General features: G+C 39.3%; 1 protein-coding gene, 1 non-coding gene and 1 pseudogene across 12 annotated transcripts in view; all 3 read left to right on the top strand.

The window, feature by feature from the left end:
* Window positions 1-19,627, top strand: part of LOC145530550 (uncharacterized) — a 149,230-nt gene that overhangs the window by 122,980 nt on the left and 6,623 nt on the right. For 6 of the 11 annotated variants that reach the window (XM_081552080.1, XM_081552089.1, XM_081552079.1 and 3 more), the window contains 6 exons: window positions 6,473-6,603; window positions 8,617-8,870; window positions 11,141-11,267; window positions 12,566-12,680; window positions 15,220-15,351; window positions 18,844-18,983. The gene's annotated coding sequence lies outside the window, so the exon portion shown is untranslated. The remainder of the gene's footprint in view (window positions 1-6,472; window positions 6,604-8,616; window positions 8,871-11,140; window positions 11,268-12,565; window positions 12,681-15,219; window positions 15,352-18,843; window positions 18,984-19,627) is intronic. The other 5 variants (XM_081552084.1, XM_081552086.1, XM_081552090.1 and 2 more) reach the window with 2 other exon arrangements.
* On the top strand, window positions 459-553 carry LOC145530675 (small nucleolar RNA SNORD116). The gene has a single exon (XR_014071988.1). It is a non-coding gene; the product is annotated as a small nucleolar RNA SNORD116 (small nucleolar RNA).
* LOC145530677 (small nucleolar RNA SNORD116) lies at window positions 15,616-15,697 on the top strand (annotated as a pseudogene).

The raw sequence follows: 19,627 nt of genomic DNA, 5'->3' as shown, positions 1-19,627 counted from the left end.
GAAACAGAGGCAAGATAGAACCCAGTATTCCAGGTGGCATTGCCCCTTTTTCCTGTGCACCTATGCACGTTCTTCACGTGTGTATGTAAATTCTCGCTTCAACTCAGGGGGAGTCCCCTGGGATCAAAACCATCAGTGTGGTATCCTTCCCATATTCCATGACATCAGGCCAGGTGAGGTCAGGCAAGAGAGCCCCTGAAGGCATATTGGCATATGGCCCATGGTGGTAAGTGGTACTTCTTCATGGGAACCTAGTGGTTTGCCCTGGACCTCTGTGAACTGGGGCTGCACCATCACATTCTGGGCTTTCCCTGAGACATGCGAGCTCGGATGGCCTGAGGCCTGACTGCACTACCTCCCCCATGACTGGGCTCTGATGGGTCCTGGATGCTGATGTGATTGAGTTCCCTGGCCATCTCAGGGTGGAGGCCGTAGGTCCAGAGTCTGAGCACATGCTTAAACTGATGATGACTCCAAAAAAAGGCATTTCTTGGAAATCTAAACAAAGTGAATATGAAAAGCCTCTACTGTCTCCTCACCAGAACTGGGGTCCTGAATGTGGCTCCCACAGGGAACGTAGGCAGGGTGTCACGTTGCATTTGCCCCCTTGGTCATCAGCAGCCACTTTGTGCAAGTTGAGGGTGGTGACTTTCTTGTGGGAAGAGGAGCCTTTGGGGAAAATGTCTGGGACTCCCATCCCTGAGGTATGGCTGGGGACAGTGTGTCATCCCTGGATGCATGAGGCTAGCCAGGGCTGTGTTCCTCCACGAGTGAGAGTGCAGGTGGTAAAGGAAGTGGGAGCCTTTTAGGGCCTCTGGCCTGCCATTGAGTTCTGCAGGCCTCTACCAGGTCATTGCTTTGTCCCTGGAGGATACCTAAGTCTTTACACACAGGATCAGAGCAGGAGCCCTGCATAGGCTGGGCTTCTCTGTCATGTTCTGTGGGGAGATGGGATGAAGGTTAGAAGGTACCTGATGATCTTAGGCAATCAACAGACCACCATCCCTGGGATGTGGGCCAAGCTGACAGCCCGTCCTCAGATCACATCCCCCTTGTATATGGGGGCTTGAGAGTGGCCACTGGGCTTGGGAGGTTGGGCCTGGAAAATGTCTAACAGAATTCTTGAGGAAATCAAAATTCTGTGTAGAGGAGAGGGTCTGGCACTTTGCCCTGAGGTGGACAGATACCAGGGACAGAGAATGGCAGGGAGAGTGAGAAATGCACTAGGAATTGTGCATGAACCTCTGGGTGAAATGCTTTGTGGATGAACTGGCAAGTCCATAGGGATCCTTGAACTCTTTGGGTTGTCTTCAGGTGCACTTTGGGCCAGTTTCAGGAAGCACTGAGGGTGCAGGTTCATGTACCCATCCCCCCGTTGGCTTCTCCTTTGATTGACTTGCTTTGTGGTGGATCTTTGTGGCAGCAAGCGGTTGACATCAAGGCATTGTATCATGTCTTGGCATGGAGGCCAATTATGAGGCAGGGTTTTGTTTTATCCACGTCTGGCCATGTTCTCCCTGTGTTGATGATGTAAAGATGTTCCTCAGGACATTACAGGGTAATTTCTATACCCAGCCCACCTGCCTTCTCTGAGGTTTGGTGCTCTTCCTGGAGGTCGTTACGCTGGATGCTATGGAAACAGGGGAGTCAGCTTCCAAGGAGAGGCTGTCTGGCACGGGGTTCATTTTGTCGTGCCACCGGCTGGCACATCACACCTATGGTCCCTGGAAGGCCTGACCTCAGGCCACGGAAGTCATGGTGGGTTCAGAGCTTGCAGATGTTTGCTGGGTAATGTTGTGGAATGGCTGTGGTTGTCACATTGGCCCTTGAGGACCTGGGGTCTCATGGTGTCTCTGGGGTTGGCAGTGATATTCCTGGTTTATGAATTTGCAAGGTTCTGTAGTTTTGGTGACTGTCGATGTCATCGTGGTCCTAGAAGAGCTCTTGGTTTGCTGAAGTATGGGCACTGATGGGACAGGCTTTCAAAAGTGCAAGGCCCCACATCAATTTACTCAGTTGTTTTAGGTGTCTCGCCTTACAACTTTAGGCATTGGATAGGCTCAGTTTCCTTTCTCTCTCTGTGTGGTCCAAGTGAAGGGCTTTTATCTTTGCCTTAGGCTCAGAAGCAATCTTGTTCTGAGTACTTACCTAGCTAATGTAGCCATCCCCAGGCCGTGTATAGACTTTCTATGGCATATCGTTGTACATTTTCTTTTCTTTTCTTTTCTTTTTTTAATGTGGCTCATTGAGCGTTTTTATTTTAGCTCTGTAAATCAGGATTATGAATTTTTTGTTATTTATTCATCTTTTTCTTTTCCTACTAGTTTTCTTCACTTTTTGTCACATATGTTATATTGTGATACAGTTGCCATTGTTTTCAGTCAAGGGCTTTATAAAAAATTTTCATAGTGCTCCTTTCTCATTTTTAATTGGTGTGCTGCAAGAATTTTAAAAAACTCTTTGTATCGATGTGTCTTTTATTGACTCTTATTTGTGTTGTATGTGACCTTACAATATCACAATTCATGTTTTTGTTTTTGCGCTTGTCTTTTTAGTTGTTTAATTGACCTTTTTAAACCAAGAATTTTTGCCAATTTAAATATTTTTTAAAAAATAATAAATTACACCTGAATGTTTCTTAGTCCTCTTGTCAGGTACATCTCTTTTGTTTTTTTGCTTTCATATTTTTTCAAAATGTTATATAATTAAACATTTTTTTTTACATTCTGTTTCTAGATGTCTTTTTTAATTTCTGGATTTTTAACTGTAGAAATTTTTTAAATTGTGAATTCACTGTTTCATATGTTTGTACTACTAGTTTTGTATGTTTAACATTAATTGTACAATATTACGGACTCTTAAGAGTCCCTTGGACTGCAAGGGGATCCAACCAGTCAATCCTAAAGGAGATCAGTCCTGAATATTCATTGGAAGGACTGATGCTGAAGCTGAAACTCCAATACTTTGGCAACCCAATACAAAGAACTGACTCATTTGAAAAGACCCTGATGCTGGGAAAGATTGAAGGTGGGAGAAGAAGGGGACAACAGAGGATGAGATGGCTGGATGGCATCATCGACTCAATGGACATGAACTTGAGTAAACTCCTGGATTTGGTGATGGACAGGGAGGCCCGGCATGCTGCAGTCCATGGGGTTGCAAAGAGTCAGACATGACTGAATGACTGAACTGAACTGATGTCCATGTGTAAAGTCATCTCTTGTGTTGCTGAAAAAGGGTATTTCGTATGACTAGTGCATTTTCTTGGCAGAATTCAGTTAGTCTTTGCCCTGCTTCATTTTGTTCTGCAAGGCCAAACTTACCTGTTACTACTCCAGGTGTCTCTTGACTTCCTACTTTTGCATTCCAATCCCTGATGATGAATAGAATATCTTTTTGAGTATTAGTTCTAGGAGGTCTTCTAGGTCTTCATAGAACTGGTCAACTTCAGCTTCTTCTGCATCCATGGTAGGGGTATAGACTTCGATTACTATAATGTTGACTGGTTTGCCTTGGAAATAAATCAAGATCATTCTGTCATTTTTGAGATTGCACCCAAGTACTGTATGTTGGACTCTTTTGTTGATTATGAGGGCTACTCCATTTCTTTTATGGGATTCTTGCCCACAGTGGCAGATATAATGGTCATCTGAATTAAATTTGCCTATTCCCATCCATTTTAGTTCACTGATTCCTAAGATATTGATGTTTATTCTTACCATCTCCTGCTTGACCACGTCCAATTTACCTTGATTCATGGGTCTAACATTCCAGGTCCCTATGCAATACTGTTATTTGCAGCATCGAATTTTACTTTGATCACCAGACAAACCCACAACTGAGCAGTGTATCCACTCTGGCCCAGCCGCTTCATTCATCCTGGGGCTGTTAGCAGTTCTCCTCCACTCTTCCTCAGGAGCATGTTGGACACCTTCAGACCTGAGGGACTCGTCTTTTGATGTCATATCTTTTTGACCTTTTATACAGTTCATGAGGCAAGTATACTGAGGTGGTTTACCATTCCCTCCTCTCAGTGGTCATGTACAGTTGTGAGAGCTGGACTGTAAAGAAGGCAGAATGCCAGAAAATTGATGCCTTCAAACTTTTGTGCTAGAAAAGACTCCTGAAAGTCCCTTGGACAGCAAGGAGATCAAACCAGTCAATCTTAAGGGAGATCAACCCTGAATATTCACTGCAAAGACTGATACTCAAGCTGAAGCTCCAGTATTTTGGCCATCTGATGTGAACAGGCGACTCATTAGAAAAGTCCTTGATTTGGGGAAAGATTGAAGGCAGAAGGAGAAGAGAGCATCAGAAGATGAGATGACTGGATGGTGTCACCAATGCAATGAACATGAACTTGGGCAAACTCCGGGAGATGGTGAGGGACATGAAGGCCTGGTGTGCTACAGTCCATGGGGTTGCAAAGAGTTACATGACTGGGCAACTGAACAACAGCAGCAACCTTAATTGATTAGTATTCCTTTTAATGAGTTATTTAATGAGTTATTTCAGTTCAGTTCAGTCGCTCAGTCATGTCCGACTCTTTGTGACCCCATGAATCGCAGCACGCCAGGCCTCCCTGTCCATAACCAACTCCCAGAGTTTACCCAAACCCATGTCCATCGAGTCGATGATGCCATTCAACCATCTCATCCTCTGTCATTCCCTTCTCCTCCTGCCCCCAATCCTTCCCAGCATTAGGGTCTTTTCCAATGAGTCAACTCTTCGCATGAGGTAGCCAAAGTATTGGAGTTTCAGCTTCAACATCAGTCCTTCCAATGAACACCCAGGACTGATCTCCTCTAGAATGGACTGGCTGGATCTCCTTGCAGTCCAAGGGACTCTCAAAAGTCTTCTCCAACACCACAGTTCAAAAGCATCAATTCTTCGGTGCTCAGCTTTCTTCACCGTTCAACTGTCACATCCATACATAACCACTGGAAAAACCATAGCCTTGACTAGATGGACCTTTGTTGGCAAAGTAATGTCTCTGCTTTTAAATATGCTATCTAGGTTGGTCATAACCTTCCTTCCAAGGAGTAAGCATCTTTTAATTTCATGGCTGCAATCACCATCAGCAGTGATTTTGGAGCCCCCCAAAATAGAGTCTGACACTGTTTCCACTGTTTCCCCATCTATTTCCCATGAAGTGATGGGACCAGATGCCATGATCTTAGTACGTATCTTATTTTTTCACACAGATCCTTTGTGGGATTTGAGATCATTTTTTCTGTTTTTAAATTTTTTTAATCTTTTGATCCGCACTAATTTCACTTAATATCTTCCATGTTTTGTGCTCGCTAATAATGATCCTGTCTGGTGAACTTTTCTTACTTATTATACAATTCCATTTTTGTTTCATTTATTTAATTTATATTTTTGTTATTTACTGGAGATTTGTCTTCATTTTCACTTTTTAAAAATATTTTATATTCACACTCCAAATTTTTCATCAGTATTTTATTATTTATTCTGATAACTGCATTGTTTCATCTTTTGTTTCTTTCATTGATTTTCTATTCACATTCTTTTCATGATTACTTTTCTTGTGTAATGGGTCATCTTTTAATTTCTATCCAGAAGTTTCTTAGTGTAGTATAGTTGGTAAATAATATTATGCCAATTTCTTTGTATAGCAGAGTGACTCAGTTATACACATATATACCTTTTTATACTCTTTTCCATTATGATTAATCACAGAATATTGAATACCATTTCCTGTGTTATACATTTAGGACCTTGTCTATCCATTCTAAATATAATAGTTTGGATCTACCAACCCCAAACTCCCAGTTCATCCCCTTTCCTCCCCTTCTTCCCCTTGGCAGCCACAAGTTTGTTCTCTACATCTGTGTGTGTCTTTCTGTTTTGTAGATAGATTCGTTTGTGCCTTATTTCAATTTCACGTGTAGGTGATATATTCTACTTGTCTATCTCTTTCTGACTTAACTTCGTTTAGTATGATAGTCTCTAGTTGTAGCTCTATTGGGCAGTTTTTATATTAAATTAGGGTACCTGACTTCTATTACAATTTTTATTTTAGTTTCTAAACCCTGTTTTGGTTTAATTCAATGTCTTACATCTTTCTAGTTTGTGGTTTTGTTTGCAGTCCAATTGTCAGAGCTGATTTGTTGCTATTTTGGTCCCTTGGTTTCTTCTGCTAGTCATGCATAAGGTGTTAGAAGGTTTTTTCTACACTGAATTCTCTCTCTGGAGTAAGAGAGACTCTACATACAGAAATGAATAGTTTCTGTTAGTTCAGGCAGCTCAGTTTCATGGTGTGACCTGATCTGTGTCACCTGGCTTTTAGCCTTCTTAGTTACCGAGGGAGATTCTCTAGTCTAGAGGGAGATTCTCTAGTCTAGACATTTTAAAGACTAAGTGAGAATACCTGCAGTGTAGGGATTCCTAGGCCAGTTAATCAGTGAAATTGTTACCAAAATATTTCACTTTTGCTCTATTTTTATAGTGCAACTTAGAATCACACTTGATTTCTTATGAAAGAATCATATTGGTTTCACCTTGAGAAGTGAAATGGTGGAAAATATCTGACTAAATCTGCCATTCAAACCTCACAGTTCATTGGAGACTCTCACACTGGTAAGCATTTTGTCCCAAGAATACTGACATTAGAGTGTTGTAATATTCCAGTGATAATAAAACTCTGGCCAAGCCAGTTAACTATGATACTAGATCATTGACTGTGATGACCTAGTCTCAATCATTTAAAACTGCTGATTGTTGTGTCTGAGGGTGTTGGAATCCTGAGTGCTCAGTCTCTGCTACATAAATTACTGTCCTACTACAAATGTACCTGTGTTGGTGATAAGTTCAAAGTAGGTCTCAGAGGGCTCTGAATAAAATGACTGACAAAATTACTTCTGTGAGGTGAGATCCAGCACAAGGGACTATACTAGGCTATGGAGGGAGTTCAGTTGGTCAAGTAGTATCAATAGTGAGTATCATGTTTAAAGTTAACAAATAACTTTGACAAATTTTACAGTTGCCTATAAACATCTGATTTGGTGGCAGAAAATACTGGACAGTATTTGGTCTGATGGAGGGTAGAGATTAACATAATGTTGGAATAACATCAGAAACATTTTAGGAGACAAATGCATTACTTTATTTCAAATGAGGGTACGTTTGTGAACTCTACCATTTTGTGTCTAGTAGACCAATGGACACATTTACCTCTTATCTTTCCACATTTTACTTTATTCTTTCATGTAACATGGATCTAGTACTGAGTTTCATATGAAGGAGAAGTGACGTAAAGGACACGATTGAGAATAAGTTAGCCTTTTCATCTTTGAGATTCATTCTCAAGCCGGTAAACATTTTGTCCTGAAAACACTCTATTCCTCTTAGAGGTAATATAATATTGAGGTCAATATTAGAGGTCAATAACAGTAAGTCATTGACTATTCTGGTCAGCCTTGGAGCCTTGGGAAGTATATGTAATATATGGTCTCCAAGACTGAATACGGTAGGTCAGTGTGTCTATGGGTGATGAACTCCTGAATGCTTGGTCTGTTGTTTAACTGAGGTTTGAAATGCCCCCTTTAGCAATGTGCCTGGATTGATGACTATAATAATTGATCTCAGAAAATCTGAAGAAAATGAGTGACCTGATCAATTCTGTGCAACTAAGGACCAAAGCCTACCTTGTACAAAATATATGTAGGGAGAGTTGAGTTTTTTCATCTGTGAGGTATCAATAGGGACTTGTATTTGAAAGTTCACCAACGTGCATGTGTTTGATAAACTGAATTAGGCAGAGGTCTGTACTTCTACAGTGTTGGGATAATATTGAAACTCTCTGAGTGCTCATGTGGCAGCATTAGACTCTAGAGAACCAGCACATGAGTGCTGAAAATGTAGGGTGCAGTTATGCATACACATGTTTGTCTGAGCTGCTGGAATCTTCTGAGTGACAGTCTCTTTAGGGCAATTAGATGGTCAAAATTCAAAGAGATCATAGGTTTTTATTCTTCACTACTACATTAAGTGAAACAATTACATGGAAATTGAAGCACAGATACTGTATTTTGGAATATCTTCATAGTATATTTATTTATTTATCTTTTTAACTTTACAGTATTGTATTTGTTTGCTATACATTGACATGAATCCACCATGGGTGTACATAGTATTTTTAATCTGCCTGCCAACTCTGTCTTAAGTTTTCAGTTGCATCTCTCTTTTTTCTCCCATTATGTGAGGAAGCAGTTTCACATACATTTGATTGCTGCTTCGATTATATGCTGTATTAAACATTTTTAGATGTGAAACCATAATAAAATTCTTCCATTTTTATGTATATATATATATATATATATATATATCATAATTTCTGCCCTCAATGTGCTTCATATGTGTGTAAGAGAGATTCTGGTTGTAATGCATGGCTCTGAGGCATGTGTACTGGGAGACTTTGAACTAATGGCTTGTAAAAACTTAATCTGTATACTACCATGTTCTGAAGAGTGAGTGTAACTGTTCTGCTGTCCAGTTGTCCAGTGACTATCTATGGTGAATATTGCATAAACTTTTATCATTATATTAAGATTTTCTTTCTCAATCTCCCAAATTTTTCCTTGTGCTTTATAGATTGGAAGTGATGTTGAATGAAAGGTACATTTTGTTGCTTGGAATTCTCACCAACACACCAAGGAAGTGCCATTTTGTCATTGGTAACAGCTTTTACATCTGGGAATGGCAAAACAATGTATTCCAGAAATACAACCCAATTTTCAATAAGATTTTTGCAAGATTGTTTTTATTATTGTTTTTAAGAAATCAGGAATTCACATGGCTTTATGAAGACTCTGTTAATTCAAATACTGTGAGGCATTAATAATATGGTGAGTTATTCATGTTTTCTGTCTCTTTTATTTCAATAATGTTTGCTCTTTCATTGCTTGAAATAAAACTTTAAAATACCTAAGTAAACCCCAGGAGATGAGCAAACTCTAGGAGATGGTAAAGGACAGGGAAGCCTGGCATGCTGCAGTCCATGGAGTCGCAAATAGTCTGACATGACTGAGCGACTGAGCAACAAGTACACAGAGAACCATTCCATCTTTTGTTTGGTTGATAAATGGACATTATCACTTGTTCCTCATTGTTGGAGGCAGCCTGGGTCTTTGCCAGTCCCACCTTTATATATATTTACTCTGTTTCTACAATTCAAGATGGACCAAGAGCTTGGTTTCATATGAATGCATTTATTCCCTTGAGATCTGACATGAAGGAGAGCTTCAGGAACAGTTCTATCTCTCATCCTGAAGGGTTAGTGGGAATTTTTCATGCTGGTAAGCACTTTGTCCTGAAGATACTGACATTCCTCTTGGGGAGTATAATGGGAGTGTCATCCTCCAATGACAAAGGGGCTCTGACTATGCTAGTCAGCCTTGGGGACACCACTGATGCTGGTCTCCATGGTTGAATAGTGTGGAACAGTGTGTCCCAAGGAAGACAGAGTCCTAAGAGCTCAGTGTCTACTACATGTTTCATTCTAAAGTTTCCTTTTATAAGTGCACCTGGAAAAATGGTGACTTTTAAAATGAACCTCATTGGAATCAGAGCAAAATCAGTGACAAAATCGCTTATGTGAGCTAAGATCCAGTCCACAGGCCATGCTAGGCAAAAACGTGGAGGGATATTCAGTTTGCTCAGCAAGTGCTGTACCCCAAACAGGGACTATGGTATTGGGAAACTAAGATGCCGACATACGCTAGAGGAGCTGAATTGTACAGTGGTTGATCAACAACTAATTTGGGATGATATGATAACTCTGGGTACTTGGCTGCCAGCATCTACAAACCTGTAGTAAAACTCTGGGTAATCACTACTTGAATAATGAGTTCCGTGGGAAATCTTTGTAACTACACTTGAACCATTCACACATTTGTCTGAGCTGCCAAAATATTCTGAGTGATTATTGATGTCTTCAGTGTGCTTGGATTGTCAAAATTCAAGGTTACAAACTTCTACTTTTCATTTTCTATTAAGTAGAACAGTTATATGTAAATTGAAGAGTTTGCAACCCCATGAACTGTAGCCCGCCAGGCTCCTCTATCTATGGGATTCTCCAGGCAAGAATACTGGAATGGGTAGCCATTCCCTTCTCCAGGGGATCTTCTTGACTCAGGGATTGAACTAAGGTCTCCTGCATTGTAGGCGAATTCCTTACCATCTGAGACAGGGAAGCCCAACTGAAAGTATATGGAATCTTCACAACATCTTTTAATTTGTTGCCAACATAGTCACTAGAATTGGAACAGTTGTTTCTTTGTTTTTCCTTTTTCCTATAAACTGAAAAAGCAATTTCGTATATTTTGAATGCTGGCTTCAACTACCTCTGCATTAAACATTTTTAGATGTGAAAGGATTATACTTCAAATTCTTAGATTTTTTGCATGAATTTCATTGGCCACTTTCATATATTCTCATTGGGTTTCTAATGCATTTAAAGAGATATGCTAGTTTTAATTAATGATTTTTCAGCAAATGTGCTGGGAAAATTTGAAGACAAACATCTTAGAAAAATTATGTCTTTTCTACTGTGATTAAAGTTGTGAACATAATTTTCTTGTCACCTTATGATCAAGGAATATCTATTATGAATTATTATAACTTCTTGTAGCTGAATATGCCATTAAAAAACTTTGTTTTGCAGCTTGTCTAATTTCATGTGTACTTTGTATATTGGGCATGACATTAGAATTCCATAAATATCATCACCACACCAGTAAAGTACTGATTTTGTCACTTGTGCTAGCTCTCTTAACTGGGAAGTAACAAAACAATGCACTCCTAGGGTAATAGCCAATTTTAGTAAATTTGTTCTTTGTATTATTTATTATTTTTAAATAATAAAAATTGCATTGAGTTGATGAATAGTTAGTTAATACAACTTTATTAGCACTGATAATCCATTGAGGTATCTGAAACTTCAGTCTCCTTTATTTTTAAGATTTTATGCTTTTTCTTCTTTAACCAGAAACATCCTAGAGGAGTAATAAATTCATATATTTTACATAAAGATACAAAGCAAATCTTCCTGTATTATGCAGTTTTGACACATAGACATGTATACCTTTCATCTTTCCACATTTATACTTTCCCACAGGTTGATGTGGGCCAAAAATTAGGTTTTGTATGGATGAGCTTCTTCCTTCTTGATATACGCCATGAAGGAAAATATTGGGAATAATCCTGCTTTCCATCCTCAAGGGCCAATGGCAATTCTAATATCAGTAAGCATTTTAATTTTTAATCAGTAAGCAATTCTAGTATCAGAAGAATTTTCTAGACATTTGTATTATGGATCCAAGTAGATGATGTATTAAACATTTTTGATTAAAAATTATTACATTTCCAATTATTGACTGAAATATCAGTATCCTGAAAATACTGACATTGCTCTTAGGGAGTCATAAAACTCCAGTGACAGTGATACTCTTGGCTATGCTAATCAGCCAAGAGGCTGGGCCACTGACTGTGGCTAATGATCTCCATGACTGAATAGTATGGACCAGTGTGTCTCAAGGAGACGGAATCCTGCGAACTCAGTGTCTGCCACATATCTCAGGATCAATGTGCCTGGATCAGTGATGGCGTCCAAAGTGGATCTCACTGGAATCTGAGCCAGATGAGTGGTGAAAGTGCTTATGTGAACTGAGGTCTAGCACAGGAGACCATGCTAGGTGAAAACGTTGGGGCGGGGTTCAGTGTGGTCAGCTAGTGGTACTATAGTGTCCATAGTAACTGAATGCTATCCTGATTCCATAAAGGAAGAGAACTGAATTTCACAGATGTCTATAAATATCTGACTTAAGGATGACATGGCAACTCCTTGACTATTTGCTGGCAGTATCCATGCAGTCATAGTAACCAGGTCCAGCACAGGAGTAGAGAGGCCAGTGGTAAATGGTTATGCTTACCCGTGAGCCATTCACACATTTCTCTTGGGTGCCCAAATCTTCAGAATGAGGTCGATTAGGTATTCAAGGAAGAATATATGATTTTCACTTATTTATTTCTTAAAGCAAAAAAAAAAAAAAATGTAAAAATTGTATTTTCTATTTGTCAAAAAGTTTTCCAGAACATTTTAATTTCCTTGCTGAACAAGTCGTAAGAATTGGAAGAGAATTTTTTTTTCCCTGTCACCCAAAGAATTTTTTGTACATTTGTGTTATGGATCCAAGTAGATGCTGTATTAAGCATTTTTAATTAAAAATTATTACATTTCCAATCGTTGATATTCTGGGTAGATTTCATTGCCTGATATTTATATTGTGTTAGTGGGTTTCATAATGTTGAAGGAGAGATCCTAGTATTAATACCTGATGCCAAGGGAGGGCTTTGGGGGAACTTTGAGACTGAAAGTCTTATGGCTTTCGGTGTTATCCTGATCCAAGTAGTGAGCATTACTATTATTCTTACATAGTCAAGTGAAATCTATGGTTTATTCCTTATAATATGTTATTAGTTTATAAACTTTCAATTATGATGGTTTTTGTCAAACTCCCTAATTTCCCAATATATTCTATAGATTAGAGGTGACATTAGAGTTGGATGGAATTCCTACCAGTTATACAAGTAACTGGTGATTTTGCACTTGTATCAGCTCCCTTATAAGGAAATTATCAGAACAGCGCACTCCAGAGGTAACATTGCAATTTTTAATAAATGTATTTTCTAAATTTTTCTAGTATGTGTTTTTAGCAAGCCAAATTATAGATGAGCTTTGGAGTCTGCTAATCTAAACAATGTGAAGCTTTTAATAGTCTGGGTCATTTGAGGTTTCTGTGTACTTTCCCCCCAGGTTTTTAATGCTTCCTCCATTATGAAAAACATCAGAAGATCCTACTAGAGAAATAGTACTTTTGTTTACTTCAGTTCATTTCTGTCACTCAGTTGTGTCTGACTCTGCAACCCCGTGGACTGCAGCATGCCAGGCTTCCCTGTCCATCAGCAACTCCTGGAGCTTACTCAAACTCACGTCCATTGAGTCAGTAATGCCATCCAACCATCTCATCCTCTGTTGTCCCCTTCTCCTCCCGCCTTCAATCTTTCCCAGCATCATGGTCTTTTCCAATGAGTCACTTCTTCGAATCAGGTGGCCAAAGGATTGGAATTTCAGCTTCAGCATCAGTCCTTCCAATAAATATTCAGGACTGATCTCCTTTAGGATGGACTGGTTGGATCTCCTTGCAGTCCAAGGGACTCTCAAGAGCCTTCTCCAACACCACAGTTCAAAAGCATCAATTCTTTGGCAGTCAGCTTTCTTTCCAGTCCAACTCTCATATCTATAAATAAGAAAGAAAGAAAGTTAAAGTCACTCAGTCGTATCCGACTCTTTGCGACCCCATGGACCATAGCCTACCAGGCTTCTCAGCCATGGGATTTTCCAGGCAAGAATACCAGAGTGGGTTGCCATTTCCTTCTCCAGGGGATCTTCCCAACCCAGGGATGGAAACTGGGTCTCCTGCATTGCAGGCAGGTGCTTTACCTGTGAGCCACCAGGGAAGCTATACATGACTATATCTATAGTCATTATCTATACATGACAGTGGGAAAAACCATAGCTTTGACTAGATGGACGTTTGTTGGCAAAATAATGTCTCTGCTTTTTAATATGCTGTCTGGGTTGGTTGTAGCTTTTCTTCCAAGGAGCAAGCATTTTTGGTGGTTTTTTTTTTTTAATTTCAGGGCTGCAGTCACCATCTGCAGTGATTTTGCAGCCCCCCAAAATAAAGTCTGTCACTATTTCCACTGTTTCCTCATCTATTTGCCATGAAATGATGGGACAAGATGCCTTGATCTTAGTTTTCTGAATGTTGAATTTTAAGCCAGCTTTTTCTCTCTCCTCCTTCACTTTCATCAAGAGGCTCTTTAGTTCTTCTTTGCTTTCTGACATGAGGGTGGTGTCATCTGCATATCTGAGGTTATTGATATTTCTTCCGGCAATCTTGATTCCAGCTTGTGCTTCATCCAGCCCGGCATTTCGCATGATGTATTCTGCATGTAAGTTAAATAAGCAGGGTGACAATATACAGGCTTGATGTAGTTCTTTCCCAATTTGGAACCAGTCTGTTGTTCCATGCCCGGTTCTAATGTTGCTTCTTTACCTGCATACAGATATCTCAAGAGGCAGGTCAGGTGGTCTGGTATTCCCATTTCTTGCAGAATTTTCCACAGTTTGTTGTGATCCACACAGTCAAATACTTTGGCAGAGTCAATAAAACAGAAGTAGATGTTTTTCTGGAACTCTCCTTTTTCGATGATCCAACAGATGTTGGCAATTTGATTTCTGGTTGTTCAGTTCATTTCAGTTCAGTCACTCAGTCGTGTCCGACTCTTTGCGACCCCATGAACCGCAGCACACCAGGCCTCCCTGTCCATCACTAACTCCCTGAGTCCATCCAAACCCATGTCCATCGAGTCAGTGGTGCCACCAGCCATCTCATCTGATTCCTCTGCCTTTTCTAAATCCAGCTTGAAGTTCACAGTTCACATACTATTAAAGCCTGGCTTGGGGAATTTTGAGTATTACTTTGCTAGCCTGTGAGATGAGTGCAACTGTGCAATAGTTTGAACATTCTTTGGCATTGACTTTCTTTGGGATTAGAATGAAAACTGACCTTTTCCAGTCCTGTGGCTGCTGCTGAGTTTTCCAAATTTGCTGGCATATTGAGTGCAGCACTTTCACAACATCATCTTTGAGGATTTGAAATAGCTCAACTAGAATTCCATCACCTGCACTAGCTTTGTTCATAGTGATGCTTCCTAAGGCCCCCTTGACTTTGTATTCCAGAATGTCTGGCTCTAGGTGGTTGACCACACGATTGTGGTTATCTGTGTCATGACGATCTTTTTTGTATAGTTCTTCTGTGTATTCTTGCCACCTCTTCTTAATATCTTCTCCTGTTAAGTCCATACCATTTCTGTCCTTTATCGAGCCCATCTTTGCATGAAATGTTCCCTTGATATCTCTAATTTTCTTGAAGAGGTCTCTAGTCTTTCCTATTGTATTTTTTTCCCCTCTATTTCTTTGCATTGGTCACTGAAGAAGACTTTCTTATCTCCCCTTGCTATTCTTTGAAACTCTTTGTTTACTTGGACATAGTAAATGTCTTATGTTATACATGGTTAGCAGATGGACATGTATTCTTCTCATCATTCCATAATTTTACTCTATGCCAGCAGATCGACATGGACTAAGAACTCACTTTCATATAAATGCTTTTATTCTTTTCCCTTGAGACGTGAAATGAAAGAAAATATTGGGAATCATTCTGCCTCTCATCCTATGGGCCGGTGGGGATTTTCATGCTGGTAAGTACTTTGTCCTAAAACTTCTAACATTACTCTCAGGGAGTGTAATCCTCCAATGGCAGTGAGACTCTGGCTATGCTAACCAGCCATCACTGGTGACCCATACAATCCAAACAATGTGATGGGTCACCATTGATGCTGGTCTCCATGGTTGAATAGTGTGAGCCAGTGTGTCGCAGGGAGATAGATAGCTCTCAGTGTGTCCCTGAGAGCTCAATGTCTGCAATACATCCCAGGAGCAAAGTCTCTTTCACAAATGTGCCTGGATTGATGATGACTTTAAAAATAGATCTCATTGGAATCTGAACAAAATTAGTGACAAAATAACTTATGTGAACTGAGGTCCAACATAAGAGACCACTCTAGACAGAAGTGTCGGGATGGGACTCAGTTTGGTCAGCTAGTGGTAACCCCCAGAAAAGGACTATAGTATTAGAAAACCAAGATGCTAGCATGTGCTGCTGCTGCTGCTAAGTCGCTTCAGTCGTGTCCGACTCTGTGCGACCCCATAGACGGCAGCCCGCCAGGCTCTGCCATCCCTGGGATTCTCCAGGCAAGAATACCGGAGTGGGTTGCCATTTCCTTCTCCAAGCATGTGCTAGAGGAAATGAATTGTACAGAAACTATGAATAATCATTTTAAAATGAAAATTCTGAGTGTTGGCAGGCAACACATAGTAAACAAACAGTGGAGAACCAGCACGTGAATGATAAACATTGCAAGAAATGTTTGTGCTTATCCTCGGGCATTCACACAGTTTCCTTAGATGTTACAGTCTTTTGTGAGGATCAGCATGTTTGGGTCTATTAGATAGCTAATTAGAAATAAATTACTAGTTTTTGCTTGTAATTTATCTCTTAAGTAAAAGAAATATGGAAAATAGAAGAGTTGGTTGCATTTGTGACATTATCTTATGATATGTTTTAATTTACTTATTAACCCATCAATTCAAAGAGTGGGATAAGTTTTTTCCTTGTCACTCAGGGAGAAATTTTCTAGATATTTGATGATGGATTACATTAGATACTTCATTAAATGTTTTAAACACGAAATGATTAAATATCCAATTGGAATTTTATGTGGATATCATCAGCTAATATTCATATTCCTTCAGTGGGTTTATAAGTAATGCTCGGGGAATTATGGGTCAAATTTGAGACCAAGGTCTTAGAAAAATTGATTTTCTATACTACCCTTTTCCAAGGGACAAACATAATTTTTTCTCATTAAATAGATGATCAAGTGAATATCTGTGGTTAACTCTTTATAATAATACTTTTTATCAATTGACATTCAATTGGGAATATTTCGTTTCACAACTTCCTTTATTTCCTCTGTGCTTTGAAAAGTGGAAGTGATTTTGGAATTGCATGGAATCAGAAGGCAATGGCACCCCACTCCAGTACTCTTGCCTGGAGAATCCCAGGGACGGGGCAGCCTGGTGGGATGCCATCTATGGGGTCGCACAGAGTCAGACACGACTGAAGCCACTTAGCAGTAGCAGTAGCAGTTCAGTTCAGTCCCTTAGTTCAGTCAGTTGCATGGAGTACTCACTACCATAAAGAAAAGCTAATTTTGGTACTTTCACCTGCTCCCTGTCTTAGGATGGAACAAAATAATGCACTCTAAAAGTAATAACCATTTTTAAACAAATTTTCTTTTTATGGCTTATTTTAATTATACTTTTATAATCAAGTAGATAATTGGTTTTGTGAAGTGTCTATTAACCCAAACAATGTGAGTATTATCTTAAATTATCTGGTGAGGTGTCCAATATTTTGTCTCCTTTATTTCCAAGCTTTTTGTGCTTTCTCCCTTTGAATAATATCAGAAACATTCTAGTAAAGTAATATGAGTATATTTGATATGAAGGTATATGATAAGCCCTCTTTGACAAACAGACATATATAATCTCATTTTTCCATATTTTTACTCTGTATAGACCATTAGTTGAGTTTCATTTGAAAGAGTTTGTCCCTTCTTCTTGAGAAGTGGCATGAAGGGAAGTATTGAAAATAATTTTACCATCTCATCCTCAAGAGCTGATGGGAATTGTAACATCATTAAGCATTTTGTCTGGAAAGTACTGACATTCCTTTTAAGACCCTGTAATACTCATATGACTATGAGAGTCTAGCTGTGCTAGTCAGTTATTGGGCTGTTGACTGTGATGAATGGTCTCCATTATTGAATACTGTGGGTCAGTGTGTCTGAGGGTGTCAGAACCCTGAATGCTCAGAGTCTGCCATATATCTTAGGATCAAAGTCCCTTTCACTAATGTGACTGGATTAATGATGACTTCCTCATTGGAATATGAACAAACTGAGTGACAAAAATCACTTGTCAGCTGAGATCCCTCCCAGGGACCATGCTATACAAAAAATGTGGAGGGAGCTCGATCTAGTAGAAGCAGCAACTAGGGTGAAGTGTTTGAAAGCTCACCTGATAGTATATATTAAGGGAAATGAGCTGTACAGAGGTGTCTGGTTTAAGGAGAGATGCAAGCGCTTGGAGTGCTTGACTGATAGCATCCATTCACTCAGAATTATTATACTCTGGGCATTTGATTGTTGTTGTTGTTGTTCAGTTGCTCAGTAGTTTCTAACTCTTTGTGATGCCATGGACTGCAGCACACCAGGCTTCCCTGTCTTTCACCATTTCCTGGAGCTTGTTCGAACTTATGTCCATTGAGTCAATGATGCCATCCAACCATCTTGTCCTCTGTTGTCCCCTTCTCCTCCTGCCTTCAATTTTTCTCAGCATCAGGGTCTTTACTAATGAGTTGGCTCAGTAGATTTTTAGCTGTCACAAAAATTCATACAGTTGTTTTTCTTCTCATCCAAATACAATTTTTCTAAACATTTGAGTGATGGGGTCAAGTATATGCTACACTAAATACTTTTAATTGTGAGGTTATTGCATTTCCAATTCTTGACATTTTATAGGTTAATATTCATATTCCTTCAGTCTGTTTCATATGTGTTTTAAGGGAGATCCCAGTTTTAATGAGTGATTCTAAGGGTTGTTTGGAGAAACTTTGACCAGGTCTTAGAACAAATGACTTTCTATACTCTCCTCTTCCATGGAACAAAGTGTATTTTTATTCTTGTCACACAAGTGGCTAAAAAATGTGTATAATTAAATCTCAGATCAACTAATATTCAGTTTGGAAGATTTTCTTTTTCAACTCCTCTAATTTCCTCTGGTTTGTAAGTTGGAAGTATTATTTCAATTGCATACAATTTTTATCTCACTAAAGAAAAGCTGGTTTTGTGACTTTTCCCAGCTCCTTATTGAAGAAGAAATCCAATAATGCACTCTCAATGTGACATCTAATCTTTTATAAATTCCTGTGTAATTATTTTTGAAGTAAAGAAAAATTTAATTGGTGTTGTGCAGTCTGTCAATTTAAACAATTTGAGTACTTAATAATCTGGTGATTCTTTGAGGCTTCTTTTTGTACTTTTCCAGAATTTTTTTTATTTTTTCAGCCTTCCTGCTGATGCTTCATATAGAAATTAAGCATGGAAACAATGGCAAGGCTATTCCTCACCAGTTTGGCAGATAGAAATTATTTCTACTGAGGCATGTGCTTGCCCAAATATCACTGAACCCTCAGCAGTGTGGCCTGGTGAGCATCATTGTGATGATGGGATGGGAAGTATTTCATGGTGAGAGATCTCAGGGTCTAACTCTTCCTCTCTGCACACTCCCACCCTCTCAGTCACATGCCCGTAACTATTGTGCCTGTGTGAGCCTTTCCTGTTTTGCTGTTACTGTACCATCAGGTGTAGTGTAACCCTGTGCATCCCCTGCAAATTGCCAGGTTCCTGAGCTCAAACAAGTGCTATAAGTGATTTTTAGATACTGTTCTTTATTTCCCTATCATGGCTTTTTTCAGGTTAGTCCTTTCCAATCCATTGGATCACCTTTGAGGATAAAATAATTCTGAGGTTTAGTTTACAGAGTATATATGCATTATGCATTATATGTGCATTGTTGTGACTGAATTATTCACCAGGCCAACATTTTCCTGAAACTTTAAGTATATTCAGACAGTCTTATTGCACATTTAATTTGTCTGGCAGAAAATGTTGGACAATATTTGCTCTAATGGAGACCAGAGCCTAACACAATTAATATTGATGGAATAATATTGGAAATATTCTAGCAGAGCAATGCTTATTTAATGGGCGGTTACATTATTGAACCCTACTGTCTTGTGACTGACAGACCAATGGACAGGTTTACTTCTAATCTTTCCACAGTTTTATT

The sequence above is a fragment of the Giraffa tippelskirchi genome, chromosome 12 (assembly GCF_054371585.1).
Source record: "Giraffa tippelskirchi isolate mGirTip1 chromosome 12, T2T-mGirTip1v1.2.pri, whole genome shotgun sequence".
Lineage (NCBI taxonomy): Eukaryota > Metazoa > Chordata > Mammalia > Artiodactyla > Giraffidae > Giraffa > Giraffa tippelskirchi.
The sequence above is the reverse complement of the archived record's forward strand: the minus strand, read 5'-3'. Positions and strand labels throughout refer to the sequence as shown.